Source organism: Arachis ipaensis, chromosome B5, assembly GCF_059453495.1.
Source record: "Arachis ipaensis isolate K30076 ecotype BB chromosome B5, ASM5945349v1, whole genome shotgun sequence".
NCBI classification, from domain to species: Eukaryota; Viridiplantae; Streptophyta; class Magnoliopsida; order Fabales; family Fabaceae; genus Arachis; species Arachis ipaensis.
The window spans coordinates 67667884-67683662 of record NC_142440.1 but is presented as its reverse complement, the minus strand read 5'-3'; the positions used below and the strand labels follow the sequence as shown (position 1 = coordinate 67683662).

The window sequence follows — 15779 nt, the reverse complement described above, 5'->3', positions numbered from 1 at the left end:
GGCATTCAGCTTCATGATTGCACCAAGAAACTTGGCAGTTTGCTCTTCAGTAATATCCTCATTCTCTTCAGAAGAGGAATACTCATCAGAGCTCATGAAGGGCATAAGGAGGTTCAATGGGATCTCTATGGTCTCTAGATGAGCCCCAGAGTCCTTTGGTTCCTCAGAGGGAAGCTCCTTATTGATCACTGGACGTCCCAGGAGGTCAACCTCCTTGGGATTCACGTCCTCTCCTCTCCTCACAGGTTCGGCCATGGCGCTTATGTCAATGGCCTTGCACTCTCCTTTTGGGTTCTCTTCTGTATTGCTTGGGAGAGTACTAGGAGGGATTTCAGTGATCCTTTTACTCAGCTGGCCCACTTGTGCTTCCAGATTTCTAATGGAAGACCTTGTTTCATTCATGAAACTTACAGTGGCCTTAGATAGATCAGAGACTAGATTTGCTAAATTAGAAGCATTTTGTTCAGAGTTCTCTGTCTGTTGCTGAGTTGATGATGGAAAAGGCTTGCTATTGCTAAACCTGTTTCTTCCACCATTGTTAAAGCCTTGTTGGGGCTTTTGATCCTTCCATGAGAAATTTGGATGATTTTTCCATGTTGAGTTATAGGTGTTTCCATAAGGTTCACCTAAATAATTTACCTCTGCTATTGCAGGGTTCTCAGGATCATAGGCTTCTTCTTCAGAAGATGCCTCTTGAGTACTGTTGGATGCAGCTTGCATTCCATGCAGACTCTGAGAGATCATATTGACTTGCTGAGTCAATATTTTATTCTGAGCCAATATAGCATTCAGAGTATCAACCTCAAGAACTCCCATCTTCATAGGCATCCCATTACTCACAGGATTCCTTTCAGAAGTGTACATGAACTGGTTATTAGCAACCATGTCAATGAGTTCTTGAGCTTCTGTAGGCGTTTTCTTTAGGTGAATGGATCCACCTGCAGAGGTATCCAATGACATCTTTGATAACTCAGATAAACCATCATAGAATATATCCAGGATGGTCCATTCTGAAAGCATGTCAGAAGGACACTTTTTGGTCAACTGTTTGTATCTTTCCCAAGCTTCATAGAGGGATTCACCTTCTTTCTGTCTGAAGGTTTGAACATCAGCTCTAAGCTTGCTCAACTTTTGAGGAGGAAAGTACTTGGCTAAGAAAGCCGTGACCAGCTTATCCCAAGAGTTCAGGCTGTCTTTGGGTTGAGAATCCAACCATAATCTAGCTCTGTCTCTTACAGCAAAAGGGAAAAGCATGAGCCTGTAGACTTCAAGATCTACTCCATTAGTCTTAACAGTATCACATATCTGCAAGAATTCAGTTAAGAACTGAAAAGGATCTTCAGATGGAAGTCCATGAAACTTGTAGTTCTGCTGCATCAGAGAAACTAATTGAGGTTTCAGCTCAAAGTTGTTTGCTCCAATGGCAGGAATGGAGATGCTTCTTCCATGTAAATTGGAATTAGGTGCAGTAAAGTCACCAAGCATCTTCCTTACATTATTATTATTTTCGGCTGCCATCTCCTCTGCCTGTTCGAAAATTTCTGAAAGGTTATCTCTGGATTGTTGTATTTTAGCTTCTCTTAATTTTCTCTTCAGAGTCCTTTCAGGTTCTGGATCTGCTTCCACAAGAATGTTCTTATCCTTGCTCCTGCTCATATGACAAAGAAGAAGGCACAGAAAAATAATAATAATAATAATGGAGATCCTTTATACCACAGTATAGGGATTCCTGTGTGAGTGGAAGAAGAGGGGGAGACAAAGAATGTAATATAATGGAAGAAACACAACTGTGAGGATGGAAGAGAGGTGAGATGAGATGTTAGGATATGAATGAATAAATAGAATGAGATGGGGGAGGGATAATTTTCGAAAATTATTTTGAAAAAGAGTTAGTGATTTTCGAAAATGGTTTTTGAAAAATGTTTAGTTCGAAAATTTTTTTAAAATCAAAAATAAAAATTAAAAATAATTAGTTAATTAAAAAGAAATTTTGAAAAAGAGAGAATATATTTTCGAAAATTAGAAAGAGAGAATTAGTTAGGTGGTTTTGAAAAAGTTAAGAAACAAACAAAAAGTTAGTTAGTTAGTTGAAACAAATTTTGAAAACCAATTTTGAAAAGATAAGAAGTTAGGAAGTTAGAAAAGATATTTTGAAAAGATATTTTTGAAAAAGATAAGATAAGAAGATATTTTTGAAAAGATATGATAGAAATTAGTTTTTGAAAAAGATTTGATTTTTAAAATCACAATTAATGACTTGATTCACAAGAAATCACAAGATATGATTCTAGAACTCAAAGTTTGAATCTTTCTTAACAAGCAAGTAACAAACTTGAAATTTTTGAATCAAAACATTAATTGATTAGTTATTTTCGAAAATTTTATATAAAAATAAGAAAAAGATTTTTGAAAAATATTTTTGGAATTTTCGGAAATAACTAATAATTTTGAAAAAGATTTGATTTTTTTTTTGAAAAAGATTTTGAAAAAGATAAGATTTTCAAATTGAAAATTTGATTTGACTCATAAGAAACAACTTGATTTTAAAAATTTTTGAAAAAGTCAATCCAAATTTTCGAATTTGATGAGAGAAAAAGGGAAAGATATTTTTTTTTTTTTGATTTTTGAATTTTTATGATGAGAGAGAAAAACAAGAAAAATAATGCAATGCATGGCAATTTTAGATCAAAACAATGAATGCATGCAAGAATGCTATGAATGTCAAGATGAACACCAAGAACACCATGAATGTCAAGATGAACATCATAGACACAATTTTGAAAAAATTTTAATGCAAAGAAAACATGCAAGACACCAAACTTAGAATTCTTTAATGCTTACGCACTAAGAATTCAAGAATGCATATGATAAACATGAAAAGACACAAAACAAAAAATCATCAAGATCAAACAAGAAGACTTACCAAGAACAACTTGAAGATCATGAAGAACACCATGAATGCATGAAATTTTCGAAAAATGCAAGATGCACATGCAATTGACACCAAACTTATGATATGACTCAAGACTCAAACAAGAAACATGAAATATTTTTTTATTTTTGTGATTTTCTAAATTTTTTTGGATTTTTATTTTATATTTTTCGAAAAATTATTTTGAAAAAGAAAAATAAGGATTCCAAAATTTTTAATATGAATTCCAGGAATCTTATGCTCTAAAGCTCCAATCAAAGGGTCAGGCATGGCTTAATAGCCAGCCAAGCTTTAGCATATAATTACATGGACTGGAGTGATTAGTTGAATACCAATCCCAAAGCAGTTTGGGTATGGCTTTACAGCCAGATAGGATTCAACATGTTTCATGAAACACTAGAATTCATTCTTAAAAATCTTGAAGCCATAGAATAATTTATTTTTGAAAACATTATTTTTATTATTTTATTTTATTTTATTATTTTTTTTTTCGAAAAAAAAGAAAAATTTTTGAAAGCTTTTTGAAAAATTTTTGAAAACAAAACAAAAAGAAAATTACCTAATCTGAGCAACAAGATGAACCGTCAGTTGTCCAAACTCGAACAATCCCCGGCAACGGCGCCAAAAATTTGGTGCACGAAATTGTGATGTCCAGGCTCAAACAATCCCCGGCAACGGCGCCAAAGCTTGGTGCTCTGATCTTAATACATAATTGTCACAACTTCGATACAACTAACCAGCAAGTGCACTGGGTCGTCCAAGTAATACCTTACGTGAGTAAGGGTCGAATCCCACGGAAATTGTTGGTATGAAGCAAGCTATGGTCACCTTGTAAATCTCAGTCAGGCAGATATAGAATGATAATGGAGTTTTCGAATTTAAATAATAAAATAGGGATAGAGGTACTTATGTAAATCATTGGTAGGAATTTCAGATAAGGGAATGGGGATGCTTTTCGTTCCTCTGAACCTCTGCTTTCCTGCTATCTTCATCCAATCAGTCTTACTCCTTTCCATGGCTGGCTTTATGTGATACATCACCACTGTCAATGGCTACTTTCGGTCATCTCACGGGAAAATGATCCAATGCCCTGTCACGGCACGGCTAATCGTCTGGAGGCATCACCCTTGTCAATGGCTTCATCTTATCCTCTCAGTGAATAATATGCTCACGCACCCTGTCACGGCACGGCTATTCATCTGTCGGTTCTCGATCATGCTGGAATAGGATTTACTATCCTTTTGCGTCTGTCACTAACGCCCTGCAATCGCGAGTTAGGAGCTCGTCACAGTCATTCAATCATTGAATCCTACTTGGAATACCACAGATAAGGTTTAGACCTTCCGGATTCTCTTGAATGCCGCCATCATTCTAGCTTACACCACGAAGATTCTGGTTAGGAGATCTAAGAGATATTCATTCTAGCTTGATTTCATGTAGAACGGAAGTGTTCGTCAGGCACGCGTTCATAAGGAAGAAGGATGATGAGCGTCACACATAATCATCACCTTCATCACGTTCTTGGGTGCGAATGGATATCTTAGAAGCGAAATAAGAAGAATTGAATAGAAAACAGTAGTACTTTGCATTAATCTTTGAGGAACAGCAGAGCTCCACACCTTAATCTATGGAGTGTAGAAACTCTACCGTTGAAAATACATAAGTGAAAGGTCCAGGCATGGCCGAGAGGCCAGCCCATCTGATCTAAGAACCAGGAGTCCAAAGATGTCAAATACAATAGTAAGAGGTCCTATTTATAATAAACTAGCTACTAGGGTTTACATGAGTAAGTATTTGATGTATAAATCCACTTCCGGGGCCCACTTGGTGTGTGTTTGGGCTGAGCTTAAGTGTTGCACGTGCAGAGGCCATTTGTGGAGTTGAACGCCAGTTTTTGTGCCAGTTTGGGCGTTCAACTCTGGTTTTGGATCCTTTTCTGGCGCTGGACGCCAGATTTGGGTAGAAAGCTGGCGTTGAACGCCAATTTACGTCGTCAATTCTTGGCCAAAGTATGGACTATTATATATTGCTGGAAAGCCCTGGATGTCTACTTTCCAACGCAATTGGAAGCGCGCCATTTCGAGTTCTGTAGCTCCAGAAAATCCACTTTGAGTGTAGGGAGGTCAGAATCCAACAGCATCAGCAGTCCTTTTTCAACCTCTGAATCTGATTTTTGCTCAAGTCCCTCAATTTCAGCCAGAAAATACCTGAAATCACAGAAAAACACACAAACTCATAGTAAAGTCCAGAAATGTGAATTTAACACAAAATCTATTAAAAACATCCCTAAAAATAACTAGATTCTACTAAAAACATACTAAAAATAATGCCAAAAAGCGTATAAATTATCCGCTCATCACTAACCGACGCTAAGCTCGCCAAATACGTGAAAGAGTTCTTTCAATTTCAGGATCAAATGCGACTAAACTCGGATCAGGCAGTGAACGCATCATTCAATGAGAGAAACATATAGCTCATGGTAATAAAATAAAATAAAATACGTAAATAAATAAAATTAAAAATATTTACACCAACTAATAATTTAGCACACAATTACAACTCCCCGGCAATGGCACCAAAAATTGATGGGAGGCGAAAGTCGACCAATTAAGAAATTAATATAAGAAATACGTTGCGAGTATAGTTCTTAACCAGCTAAAATCCGCTCATCAATTTAGAAGGGTTGTCACAAAAATTAGAATAAAAATACTGGGACTTCAGGTCGTCTCCCAACGTGTTGACAAAAGGGTGCTAATTTATTAATCAAGAGTTTTCCAAGAGATTTTGAGTTTGAGCAATGGGCACAAGCATATGAATGTAAATTAAAGCAATGAAAGTTAAAAGAGATTTATATTATTCTAAATAAAAAGCCTTGACTGGGGGAATGATTAATTGGAAGTTCTATCCTTGTTGGAATTCTTTGAAGTGTAGTATAAAGAGGTTGTTGTTTTCACTTAGTTAACCCTTACTAAATAAAGGAAAGTCAAGTGATTGAGCTAACTCTTATTTGCAAATCCTAGTCCTCTCTCTTGGGAAGGTCTAGCATTAGTAAATAGAGAATTAGCCATCAACTTTTAATTTAACTAATCACTTGAGCATTCCAGCTCAAGTGTCTCCTCTTAATCAACCCCCATGTCAAGTTGGGAATCTACTCAATTGACATGGATACCATCTGATGCACGGAAAACTTGTCTCTCAACAAATCTCCCTTCGGCAAGTGTACCGAATTGTCGTCAAGTAAAACTCACAATAGAGTGAGGTCGAATCCCACAGAGATTAACAGATTAAGCAATCAATGGTTAATTGATTATCCTAGTTAGACGAATCATAATGGAGTGATAAGTAACAAGGAAATGGAAATTGACAGAAAAGTAAAGAAAGCAATAAAGTGCAGAAAAGTAAAATGACAAGAAAAGTAAATGTAAGAACTAAAAATAAAATGAACATTGGGATCAAGAGATATTGCAATCCTCCGGATCATGTTCATTCTCATATCTTCCTCAATCAATGCACTCATTGATCTCCTTGGCAATCTTAAGTGATTGAATTACAATTTCTTGTAATTCAATCTCTCAAATCTTGATCAATAGCCAATTCCTTGGTCAATTGCTCATGAGAAGAGATGAAGTATGGTCACTGATTATACCACATGCATTTCCCAAATCAAGTGTTGAGAGGATTATAGTCACATATCCATCCAAACCCAATTTGGTCCAGCATGAGAAAGCATTTCTAGCTTGATCTCTTCATTCCTCTTTCAAGGTTCAGAAGAGATCCAAGTATGAATAGCTTCTTTTCCAAGATAACTACCCAATTGGATGAAGACCGAAAGCTTTCAAGTAAAATCAAGAGAAAAGAAAGAAGAAGAAGAATAAGAACTACAATTGATCCATTGAATCTCAATAGAGCTCTCTAACCCAATGTAATGAGTTAGTTGATCATTGTTCTACAAAAATAGAAAAGAAAGAAAGTGCAGAAAAGTAAAGATGAAGATAAAAACTGAAAATAAAATTTCAAATTCATAAATAAAAATTACAACTAAAAGAAAGAGAAGGAAAAGTGTGTGAGGGGAGGGAGTCCGAAGACCCCTCTTCAATCCCCCATTCCAGAATTCAGTTCCCCCCCCCCCTTTTGGGCTTCCTTTCAATATAAAGACTAAGGCCTTTATATAGGCTCTCCTAAATTACAAAATGAAATTAAAAGCAAATTACAATTAAATGAAAATTCCTATTCTAGATGCTTCTTGTGGCCTTGATTGGTTGACAATTGTGGGCCTGCTTGCTTGAGCTTGGAAGTGGACTTGAGAGAGAAGTGAGTTAAGTTGAGGTCCAGGTGCTAACGTTAGTGCTAAAGTTAGCCACACTAACGCTACAAGTGTGGCGTTAGTGCTAAAGTTATTGTCGCTAACGTTGCACTTGCTGCCCAGTTGTTGTTTTTGGGGTTTAAAAGATACCTCTTGTTTGTGCTCAAATTTTATGCCCACTATAAAGTATTATATATCTTTGGAAAGCTCTGAATGTCAGCTTTCTAACACAACTGGAATCACCTCAATTGGACCTCTGTAGGTCAAGTTATGCTCCTTTGAAGTGGACATGGTCGCTGGCATATATGCCAACGTTACTAGAAATGTTGATTGCCAATAACGCCAGCGATTTCCCGTTTCTGAAGCTCAAACTTAGTGTCCACCCCATACTATTATATATCGTTAGAAAGCCCTGGATGTCTACGTTCCAATGCCTTTGGAAGCGCATCATTTGGAGCTCTACAACTCGAGTTATACTTCTTGGAAGGTGAGGAGGTCAGTTGGCCTAAATACAGGCTGATACCATGTTCATCATTGCACTTTCGGGGAAGGTTTTCTCCCTTAAATTTAGTGTCAACCATGTAGTTCCATATATTCTTGGAAAGCTTTGGAATCATACTTTCCAATGCCACTGGAATCACCTCATTTGGAGCTTTGTGGCTCAAGTTATGCGTGTTTGAAGAAGGCATGGTCAGGCTGCCAGGTGGGACTTTTGCCCACGTTAACTACCACGTTAACTAAGTTAACGTGGGAGTTAACGTGGCTTATTGGGGCTTGTGAGTTCACTCCAACGTTAGTGAGAATGTTTGGTGTCACTAACGTTGTCGATCACGACCTTTCTCCACGTTAGCTTCCACGTTAACTAAGTTAACGTGGGAGTTAACGTGGCTTTGTTGTAACTTGGGCCAACGTTAGTGACAATGTTGAATGTCACTAACGTTGGCTTTCCCCTTTTCTTCTTAACGTTAGAGGCCACGTTAACTAAGTTAACGTGGCAACTAACGTGCCCACTTATGAGCTTGGTCCAACGTTAGTGATAATGTTAAGTGTCACTAACGTTGGCTCCATTTCCTTTCTTCAAAGTTAATGCCACTAACTTTTCCCACTAACGTTGGGGCTTTCCTTCCTTCCACGTTAGTGCCTACGTTAGTGTAACTAACGTAGCCACTAATGTGGCTCTTCTCTTCTTCTTTTGGCCTGAAATCAATCAAACAAAGTGCATCAAAGCCTTGCTCTTAATCATGGGGTCATGCATCATCCAATTTATCATATAATTCATGAAAAATTCTCATGAAATCATGTAAAGTGCACAATGTATGCTTGAATCAAGATGTAAGTGAATATCCACCCAAAACTAGCTTATTTCCTAAGAAAATGCATGAAACTACCTTAAAAACAGTAAAGAAAAGGTCAGTAAAACTGGCCAAAATGCCCTGGCATCACAACACCAAACTTAAAGCTTGCTTGTCCCTAAGCAAGTACTGGAACAAGAGAATGATGAATGGAATGCCAAGAGAAATGAGTCATTCTTGTGGAAGTCATGTCCCTGGTTTTATGGTGGTTTCATGCATAGCAACTTAGGTTCATTCCTGGCTTTCAGACCTTTATCATGTCTTAGAATACTCACTTTGATTGCATCCCATGAGACTTTTATTCATTGATCCTTTTGTTGTCATTTCAGGGCTTATTTTTGTTCTTAAGCTAAGTGCTCTGTAAGGGGGAAACTCTTTAAAATAAGCTTTCAGCCAACACTCCCGAACCAGTTGGTTCAAGGTGCTAGGTGTTGAAGCACCCCTAAGGACTTACTTGCTCAAGTCTCTCCCCCATACATACACACCACAGGCACATAGTTTATTTATTTTCTTTTCTTGAGACCTTGGTGTCCAGCACCTCTTTGGGTTACTAAATGCTCTGTATTGAGGGTTACTCTTGATAGTGGACTTTCAGCTGATAATCCCGAGTTAGTTAACCCAAGTTACCAAGTGATAAGGCACCCCTAAGAGCTTATTCATCCAAGTAGATCCCTCACACAGGAGCACCACAGACACATGCCTCGAGATTAAAACCATTGGTGCCCAGCCTTATTGCTTACTCTTTTTTTTTTCAACCTTTATTGTTCTTTCCTTTTTTCTTATTAGGATCTTCTTATTTAGCTAGTCTCATGGGGTGTGTTCAAAGCATATGATTCAGGACAGATAGTTGTCTTCCCACCTTGTGGTTGAACCAACTTAGCTAACTTATGACCACACCACAAACTCAGGAACTTACTCCATAGTATGAACTCTACTCTGGTCTTTTATAAAACACTCATTCTCTTTTCATTTGATTCAAAAGGGACAAGCATACTAGTAAGCAAAGTAAGGATGCAATAATGACATTCAGACTAGAAAACACAGCCTTAATCAATAAAAAGTTTAAAAGACAGAATTGACATGCTTATTCACAAGGAGAAAGCACACATACATACAAAGAACATAGAAGACAATCATGCAAATTAAAGTGCTGGAAATAAGTAAGAGGAGAAAGGAACTTTACCACCTTGTATTTTATCTTCCTTGTTGTTGCCCTTTTCCTCCTATTCTTCCCCTTCCCGCACCAGACATAGAATGATTGCTTATACTCAAGCAATAATTACAACAGTGGTGATGGGGTCCATGATGGATCATGAATGTCTTAGAATGAAGTGTGAGTATGTATGTGTTTCAGCAAGCAAGGTTAAGGATACAATAAAGACACAAGAGATACAAACAGAGACATTTTGATTGCATTAATAAGTGGTGTTGGCATGGTACTTTGCATGAAAGTTAAGTGGCAACACCAAACTTAGTGTGCCACTGTCAATCTAGAATGTTGCAAGTACCCAGTGAAGATTAAAATTCAAATTGTTGCATGGCAATACCAAACTTAGAGTGCAATCATATGCCAAATTATTGAAAGTAAACTAAGCAAAGCAAGGAAATGTTACCTACGGTTGGGTTGCCTCCCAACAAGCACTCTTTTAATGTCATTAGCTTGACATGTTGTTCACAACTTTCTTCCTCTTCTTCCAGTTTGTTAAGAGGAATGACCTCAAGATGAAAGAGGAGCCAATTAATGCCCCTTGTTTTGAGTGCCTCTCCCCAGCAAGCTTTATTTTGTTGTTAGCTTGAGTAGACTTGCTTGTTGGGGGTAGGGGAGGGATGGTTTTTGGTTGACCTTTTCTTCTTCATGGATATTATCCTTTTCTTGGTCACAATCCTTTTGTTAGTGTTCATGTTGATTGCCTTTACCACCTTGATTTCAGGATTTGGGTATTGTATGATGGGTGGAGCATCCTCTTCATCAAGAACTTCTTGAATTGGTGGTTCAATGAACTCACCCTCTATGCAACTCTCTGTTTCATTGGAGTGTGGGCTCCCTTGATTGACTTCCTCATTTGTTCTTGACCTTTGAATGAACTCTTCTGTTTCTAGAGAGAGTGAAGTGGTCTCTCTTTGTGCTCTCAGCTCTTCAATGAATTGTTCTTCAGAATAGAGTTGTGCATTCTGTCTCAATTTTTCTTTATGGTCCCTTCTTGCTATTTTCTCCTCTTCATTTGTCTTTATTATTTCTTCAAGGAGGAGCTCTATCCTAACGAGTCTCTCTTCTTCTCTACTTCTTTTGAGCTCTTCCATGAAGAGTTCCATCCTAGCAAGTCTATCTAAAGGTGGTTGGGTAGGTTGTAATGGTTGGGCGGGGTTGGTTTGTGAATGGAATTGGTTGTTTTGTGGTTGTGTGTTCTGAAAGTAGTATGACTCTTGTGGGTAGTGGATTGAGTTTTGTGGATGGTGAAATGAATTGTATGGATTTTGGATAGACTTTTGTGCTGAGGCATACTCAAATGATGAAGGATTTAGGCATGTGAAACTTGGAGGTGAGGTTGTATAATTGAGATGTGATGGCTCTTGATGAATAGGGTATGAATGAGTGAAATCTCTTTGACTTTGATCTTCCCAGCCACAACTTGAGTAGTGATCAAAGTCATCAAAATATGGGCCATTTTGTGACCCTGGGAAGCACCCCATTTCATGTTCTTGATACTCCCACCCACCATGAGCATAGTAAAGTGAATCATTCTGTGGTGGTGGAGAGTTTCCCATGAAATTTGATTGACTAGAATATGATGGATGCTCCTTTCTTTCCTGCAGAAAGCTCTGTCTCAAACAATAATCACCAAAAGAAATTGGAATCTCCATTGTCACAGATGAGGAAATTCCCAGTGAGGCAATATCACAAACAGTTGTTTAGCAAAAGAAAATAAAGAAACAAAAGAAAACAAAGACAAAAGAAAAGTGTCTAATCTAGTAAATCAATCAACCGGTAGTTTGTTAATCACGATTAATCCCCGGCAACGGCGCCATAAACTTGATGCACGAAAAACTTGTCTCTCAACAAATCTCCCTTCGGCAAGTGTACCGAATTGTCGTCAAGTAAAACTCACAATAGAGTGAGGTCGAATCCCACAGAGATTAACGGATTAAGCAATCAATGGTTAATTGATTATCCTAGTTAGACGAATCATAATGGAGTGATAAGTAGCAAGGAAATGAAAATTGACAGAAAAGTAAAGAAAGCAATAAAGTGCAGAAAAGTAAAATGACAAGAAAAGTAAATGTAAGAACTAAAAATAAAATGAACATTGGGATCAAGAGATATTGCAATCCTCCGGATCATGTTCATTCTCATCTCTTCCTCAATCAATGCACTCATTGATCTCCTTGGCAATCTTAAGTGATTGAATTACAATTTCTTGTAATTCAATCTCTCAAATCTTGATCAATAGCCAATTCCTTGGTCAATTGCTCATGAGAAGAGATGAAGTATGGTCACTGATTATACCACATGCATTTCCCAAATCAAGTGTTGAGAGGATTACAGTCACATATCCATCCAAACCCAATTTAGTCCAGCATGAGAAAGCATTTCTAGCTTGATCTCTTCATTCCTCTTTCAAGGTTCAGAAGAGATCCAAGTATGAATAGCTTCTTTTCCAAGATAACTACCCAATTGGATGAAGACCGAAAGCTTTCAAGTAAAATCAAGAGAAAAGAAAGAAGAAGAAGAATAAGAACTACAATTGATCCATTGAATCTCAATAGAGCTCTCTAACCCAATGTAATGAGTTAGTTGATCATTGCTCTACAAAAATAAAAAAGAAAGAAAGTGCAGAAAAGTAAAGATGAAGATAAAAACTGAAAATAAAACTTCAAATTCATAAATAAAAATTACAACTAAAAGAAAGAGAAGGAAAAGTGTGTGAGGGGAGGGAGTCCGAAGACCCCTCTTCAATCCCCCATTCCAGAATTCAGTTCCCCCCCCCCCCCTTTTTGGGCTTCCTTTCAATGTAAAGACTAAGGCCTTTATATAGGCTCTCCTAAATTACAAAATGAAATTAAAAGCAAATTACAAATAAATGAAAATTCCTATTCTAGATGCTTCTTGTGGCCTTGATTGGTTGACAATTGTGGGCCTGCTTGCTTGAGCTTGGAAGTGGACTTGAGAGAGAAGTGAGTTAAGTTGAGGTTCAGGTGCTAAATTTAGTGCTAAAGTTAGCCACACTAACGCTACAAGTGTGGCGTTAGTGCTAAAGTTATTGTGGCTAACGTTGCACTTGCTGCCTAGTTGGTGTTTTTGGGGCTTAAAAGATGCCTCTTGTTTGTGCTCAAATTTCATGCCCACTATAGAGTATTATATATCGTTGGAAAGCTCTGAATGTCAGATTTCTAACACAACTGGAATCACCTCAATTGGACTTTTGTAGCTCAAGTTATGCTCCTTTGAAGTGGACATGGTCGCTGGTATATATGCCAACGTTACTAGAAATGTTGATTGCCAATAACGTCAGCGATTTCCCGTTTCTGAAGCTCAAACTTAGTGTCCACCCCTTACTATTATATATCGTTGGAAAGCCCTGGATGTCTACGTTCCAATGCCTTTGGAAGCGCATCATTTAGAGCTCTACAACTCGAGTTATACTTCTTGGAAGGTGAAGAGGTCAGTTGGCCTAAATACAGGCTGATACCATGTTCATCATTGCACTTTCGGGGTAGGTTTTCTCCCTTAAATTTAGTGTCAACCATGTAGTGCCATATATTCTTGGAAAGCTCTAGAATCCTACTTTCCAATGCCACTAGAATCACCTCATTTGGAGCTTTGTGGCTCAAGTTATGCGTGTCTGAAGAAGGCATGGTCAGGCTGCCAGGTGGGACTTTTGCCCACGTTAACTACCATGTTAACTAAGTTAACGTGGGAGTTAACGTGGCTTATTGGGGGCTTGTGAGTTCATTCCAACGTTAGTGAGAATTTTTGGTGTCACTAACGTTGTCGATCACGACCTTTCTCCACGTTAGCTTCCACGTTAACTAAGTTAACGTGGGAGTTAACGTGGCTTTGTTGTAACTTGGGCCAACGTTAGTGACAATGTTGAATGTCACTAACGTTGGCTTTCCCCCTTTCTTCTTAATGTTAGAGGCCACGTTAACTAAGTTAACGTGGCAACTAACGTGCCCACTTATGAGCTTGGTCCAACGTTAGTGATAATGTTAAGTGTCACTAACGTTGGCTCCATTTCCTTTCTTCAAAGTTAATGCCACTAACTTTTCCCACTAACGTTGGGGCTTTCCTTCCTTCCACGTTAGTGCCTACGTTAGTGTAACTAACTTAGTGGCTCTTCTCTTCTTCTTTTGGCCTGAAATCAATCAAACAAAGTGCATCAAAGCCTTGCTCTTAATCATAGGATCATGCATCATCCAATTTATCATATAATTCATGCAAAATTCTCATGAAATCATGTAAAGTGCACAATGTATGCTTGAATCAAGATGTAAGTGAATATCCTTCCAAAACTAACCTATTTCCTAAGAAAATGCATGAAACTACCTTAAAAATAGTAAAGAAAAGGTCAGTGAAACTGGCCAAAATGCCCTGGCATCACCATCTTCGCTGTTGGGAGTTTGGAATAGAAAAGAGACATAATAAATTAAATAAAATAGGGATTGGGAATCAATTAAAGGAAAAAGTAATTCTATGTATTAGTAAATCCAAAATACAACACAATTATCTGAACAAGATTAATAAGTAACTAAAAGAGTAAAGGAATAAGGAAACAAACTAGAATAGTAACTTCAACGAAGGTGATGACTCTTCAATATCCAAATCCAAAGCGAGCATAAACAATAAAACTATGAATGTAAAAGAAAACCTAGAGGAAGAGTGATTCCCTCTCTAGACTCAGATCTAAAACTCTAAAACTATGCTAATGAGAATGTGTGTTGAGTCTCTGCATGTTTCCTGGCTCTAGTCTGTGTTTCTGGGCCGAAAACTGGGTCAAAACACGGCCCGAAATCGCCCCCAGCGTCTTCTGTTAATTCTACAGATCATGCATGTCACGCGTACGCGTCCGTCACGCGTACGCATCGCTGGTCGTCTTGGCGTGTCACGCGTACAGGTCAGGCACGTGCACGCGTCATCTTGCAGAACTCCAATCTACGCGTATGCGTCAGGCACGTGATGTGCGAGGATTCATACCGGTTCGGAATTCCATAAAATGTTTACGTTGCAAGTATAGTCCAAACCAATAGTCAATCCTTGAATCAAATTAAGATAGGATTTTGTCACAAGTACAAACCCCAATGAAAATTAACCGAAGTATTTGAACTCCGGGTCATCTCACGAGGATTGCAATGAAGTGGTCAATTATTGGCTATGAAGATGTAAGGGGGTTTGATTGATAAAAGGGCAAGAAATTAAATGGGCAAGAATTTAAATGACAAGTCGAGTAAATCAAGCAATTAAAGGAAGCAAGTAATAAAGAGAAACATTCATGGCAAGGATTGAGATCATAGGCTTTCCATCCTAGTCACTAGTAACAATAATTAACAAGAATTTATCTTATTTCGTCATCTCCAACATTGGAAGAAGGTGTAAGTTATCTTCCATGAGAGAAAGTCAAACAAGACTAGCTAATCTCAATCCAAATGTCCCAATCAACTCACTAATTAAATTAGCAAGAGATTAGAGTCAATGGAAATGATATTAACTAACAACTCTAAATCACCAATCTAAATTGGGTTTTCATGACTCAAGATTACCTAATTACTCTTCCCAAGCCAAAAATGCTCAAGATCTACTCTAAAGCCCAACCAAGCATTTTGTCAAACACTTGGTGGGTGTACAAGGAAAGCATAATAAATGTGCAAGAATAATAAATCTACCAACTACCAATAGCAAGGAAGTAAATTCAAAACTCAATTCATCAATAAAAAGAAACATCAACATCAAATTGCATTAAATGTAAACCAAATCCAACATGAGTATTCATAAACAAGAAAGGAGCATAAAAGTAAAATTAACAAGAGAACTAAGAAGAATCAAGTAGTAAAAACAAGAAATTATGAAGGAAACAAGATGAGAACATGAAAATTGACCTAGATCTAAGATGGAAATGTCCTAAAAACCCTAATTCTAGAGAGAAGAGGGAGCTTCTCTCTCTAGAAACTAAACTACATGATGCTCATACTACAAACA

The 15779-nt window shown here is 37.7% G+C and overlaps 1 non-coding gene across 1 annotated transcript; it reads left to right on the top strand.

Moving 5' to 3' along the window:
- Window positions 1-1014: 1014 nt before the first annotated feature.
- LOC148564520 (small nucleolar RNA R71) lies at window positions 1015-1122 on the top strand. Its single transcript, XR_015884180.1, has one exon. It is a non-coding gene; the product is annotated as a small nucleolar RNA R71 (small nucleolar RNA).
- The last annotated feature ends 14657 nt before the right edge of the window (window positions 1123-15779 follow it).